The sequence below is a fragment of the Silene latifolia genome, chromosome 9 (assembly GCF_048544455.1).
Source record: "Silene latifolia isolate original U9 population chromosome 9, ASM4854445v1, whole genome shotgun sequence".
In the NCBI taxonomy this organism is placed as follows: domain Eukaryota; kingdom Viridiplantae; phylum Streptophyta; class Magnoliopsida; order Caryophyllales; family Caryophyllaceae; genus Silene; species Silene latifolia.
In genome coordinates, this window is record NC_133534.1 from 74467466 (window position 1) to 74471783 (window position 4318).

At 41.4% G+C, this 4318-nt stretch overlaps 1 non-coding gene across 1 annotated transcript; it reads left to right on the forward strand.

Moving 5' to 3' along the window:
* The first annotated feature begins 246 nt into the window (after positions 1-246).
* LOC141602906 (small nucleolar RNA R71) lies at positions 247-353 on the forward strand. The gene has a single exon (XR_012524813.1). It is a non-coding gene; the product is annotated as a small nucleolar RNA R71 (small nucleolar RNA).
* Positions 354-4318: the final 3965 nt, after the last annotated feature.

Below are 4318 nucleotides of genomic sequence, written 5' to 3' on the forward strand. Positions count from 1 at the left end.
ATGGTATCAATGTGAGCACTAAGTTGAGCACCCAATTGAGTAACGGAGTCCACTTCATGCTTTCCTCCTCTAGTAGCCTTGCGAGGTCTACTATATTGTGAGTTATGGACCGCCATTTCCTCAATTTTGTTCCAAGTTTGATTGTCATCAACTTCGGTGAACATTCCATTTGATCCCATGTTGAGAATGTTCCTTGAATCTTCATATAGACCGTTCCAAAATTGTTGTACCAAGAACCACTCGCTAAGTCCATGGTGAGGACATGAGCGACAAATTCCTTTGAACCGCTCCCAAGCTTCATACAAAGATTCTTCATCCCTTTGCTTAAAACCCGTAATTTGAGCTCTTAGCATCTTAGTCTTTTCCGGTGGGTAGAATTTTTTGTAGAAAGCTAGAGCCAACTTTTTCCAAGAATCAATTCCGAGAGTGGCCTTATCAAGGCCCTTCAACCATTGTTTCGCGGTGCCAATTAGAGAAAAAGGAAATAAGACTCATCGAATTTGGTCTTGAGTTACACCGGTTTGAGAAATCGCATCACAATAGTCACAAAAGGTTTCCATATGAGAATGAGGGTCTTCACTAGGCATCCCCCCAAATTGGCTACTTTCGACTAATTGGATAAATGCGGATTTAGCAATGAAATTTCCGGTCAAATGTTGTGGTATGGGAGTACCATTGGGTAGGTTCTCCTCGGTGGGTACGGAATGTGATGAAAACTTAGGCATTGTGGGTTGATTTTGTGTTGTATTTTGTGTTGGGTTCTCCTCACCTTCTCTTGCAAAAGGGTTATTGAACTCAATAGTTGGTTGAATATCTACAACCTCACTAATACCTCTCAAATTTCTCCTAGCAAGTCTTCTATTGGCTGTCAAAGTTCTTTCAATTTCACGATCAAAAGGTAACAAGTCACCTTGTGACCTTATAGACATGCAAAATATCAAACAACTCGAAAACATTTAGAACAAACCTTGAGGAGTTTTACTTCCCCAAGGTAAAGAAAGACACAACTAATAACAATATAAGAAAATCTAAATCAAGATAACACCGTCCCCGCCAACGGCGCCATTTTTTGGTCGGGATAAATCTTTTCGGTAACTTGTCGTTAGGAGCACCTAGACCAAAACACAATTTATAGCTTCACAAACAACTCTACAATTAGTAAAGAGGCAAGTAAAGGTCGGATCCCAAGGGACGGGAATTGAGATGAGATTTCTATTGAAACTAGTGGTGTCTTAGGGGTGTCACAATTTGGGTTGATGTAGAAGGTCACTAAACTAAATAGCAATGAAAATAAACAAGGAAGATGAATCAAAAAGGGTTGTAAACAATTGATAAAAAGCACTAGGGTGTCATGGGGTCATAGGGGATTCATGGGAATTGATCATACAAACATGTTCTCAAATTATAAGCAAGCAATTATTGTTGTGATGGATTGAGTTGGTTTATATCTTACAATCCTAGGAAAGTTTGGGTCCCGGAGCCGAATCGATTAGATTGTACAACACCTACAAGTCGACTTAGTCTTCCCTACTCAACAACATGCATGGTCTAATGAGACTCGAGTTGGTTTATGTCTTACAAGTCTCATTGAAAAGATAGGTGATGGGTAAAAAATGCAAGGATTCATAGGCTCGCATTTCATCAAACATAACATGTGCATGAGTTGAGATCAAAACAAGCAAGCAAATAAACCATGAAAGCATATTAATTTAAGCATGAATCATTCCCCATGTTGGTTTCCCCTAATTACCCATTAACCCTAGCTAGGTGACTACTCACTCATTATCATGTTGAACATGCTAGCAAGGTTGTCAATCATACCAACAAAGTAAAACATGATGAATAAATGAAAGTAATTAACAATAATTAAAAAGGGATTAAGAGAATTATACCTACTAATGATTCCAATAATAAAGCAAAGAATAAAAGAAGTACTTGATGCTTGATTGAGAGGTTGTCAATCTCCCAATAATAACCCAAATAATCTTCAATTACCCAAAATAAAGGATGAACAAGAGAGAGATTAAGGAAATAAAACTTGTATTAAAACTTGATTAATTGTTGATTACAAAACTAAAGAGAGATTTGATTGATATTAACTACTCTAAGAATTGATAAGAAGAACATGCTCTTCTAATTAGACTAATGGGGTATTTATAGTGGAAATTAGGTGGATGCATTAGGGTTAACTACGGGCTTAAATGACGATTAAGTCCCTACTTAAGGTAACGCCGGTATTTTCTGAAGGATGGGCATCTTTCTTGAAGCTTGAAGAAACGAATTTGCGCTGTCTTGGAATCCGTGCATCTTAGGCTTGGGACGGCCGGATTCGTGAGTCTCTGCCCGGGCGTCTTTGGGAGAAGACAGGCGTCTTCTGGTAGCTGCTGCCCGTGCGTCTTTGGTAGAAGACGCACGGATTGTGGTGCTGGGGACGGGCGGATTCAGGACAATCCGCACGGGTTGCTGCTCAGACTTGTTTCTTCTTCTTTTCTTCCCTTTTCTTCATAAAATCCTTGGGGATTTCCTTGGGGATGCAAGGATCTTTCCTCATCATTGCCCAACTACTATAATATGTACAAAGGCCTTCTAATCTTGTCTCTCCTTGATGCTTGGTCATTGAATTTAATCAATTTAGTCTCATTTTGCCAAGAAAATTTAAGGTTTGCACTCCTTTCCTACCAAGGACACAAAACCTCAAAGAATATGCAAAACAAATAACTAAAGACAATAAATGACCCAAATATACACTAAAAAGCATGGGAACAAGGCTAATTCGGGGACTAAATATGCGCTAATTATGGTCACATCAGTCGGCGTGAGTTTTCTCATCCCCGCGTTTCGAATCCCGATTGAGTCAAGCACGCCATTGACGTTACACATTTCTGTTTCATCAAAGAGCTTTCATCACTTTCGAGCACGAGGCTAGGGCACCCTCCTTACACATTTTGTTTGGATTGGTATCCCTCTCGCAAATCGGGGTTTGATTGCTTGGTGTGTAACCCACCCTTTTAAGCCAAAACCCGTGTCAGCATAATTCATAATATAATGAATTGCGAGTGCTTATGTGCTACTTGATCATAAGTCCTTCCGCGTCATTTTCAAACTTTCAAAATCACCCTTTTCACGCCTTTATAATGGCCATTTCAAACCTCGGTCTTTCGCCAACCGTTGCACGCCTTACTAGGCCGTCGTAATGACGATTTTCAAACCCGGTTTTGTATAACCATTTTAACACGCCTTTATAGGCCGTCGTAATGACGATTTTCAAACTCGGTTTTGTATAACCATTTCAACGCGCTTTTCTAGGCCATCATAATGACGATTTTTAAACCCGGTTTTGTATAAACCATTTCAAATCACCTTTTTACGCCGTTATAATCGCCGCGTCTAGACACGGATTTTAACCCGTTTCGCGTCGACAATGGCTCTTTCAAAACCCGAGGAAAGCACACACCCTTTTCTCGAGACACTTTCGGGAATCCCAAGGACCATGCACCGTCCCCGAGACCTCTTCAAACATTTCAATCTCGATTTTCAAAACATACAATTTTGAATTTCAAAAACCGTCTTGGGAAACAATGCACTGTTTCCCGAGCCGACTCAAACTCAAACCGTCTTTTGCAAATAAACTTAAGACAACCCTTTCAACTGATCGACTTGCGGAGATCCCTATTCTTCGGAAGCCGCCCATTAAAGCGACAAACGAATCTTTTTGAAAATTTCTATTTTCGAAAACTTCAGTCCACCATTCCAATTACGCCTCGTATCTATCGAGTCAAAGCAAACGTACTTATGGGTCTTTACTTATGAGTCGTCTCACCACGAGACCCGTCCAATGGCGTCACGCCGTCATGTTGGACTCGTGTCAAAGGTTCGGTCAAACACCGTCACGTCATAAATCGAGTCAGCACCGAGGGACCACACACGGTCACCCCGTCTTGTTTGGTCTGATCTTTGTCTCGTCCTTTGTGTTGTCTGCGTTCAGTCTTGGAACCGTGTCTGATTGAGTTGTAATGTGAGCCGTTATTCTGCCTCAGAGCCATGGCCCCGTCTTCAGCTTCGTCCAACAACAACAATGATAACAACAGAGATGTCACAACTGATCAGCTAGCCAGCCTGCTTACCGCTCTTAGGGTCACCCTGGATCGCGTCGAGACCCGTACCGACGCCCTGGAGAACAAAGAAACTGGGGAACATAATACCCCACCTCTGACTGAAACTGAGAAGAGGCTGAAACTCTTGGAAGAACAGCTCCTAGCTCGGGGTAACAATATCCATCTTGAGAACAACCGAAGGTTCGAACCCGATGGGGACCAGT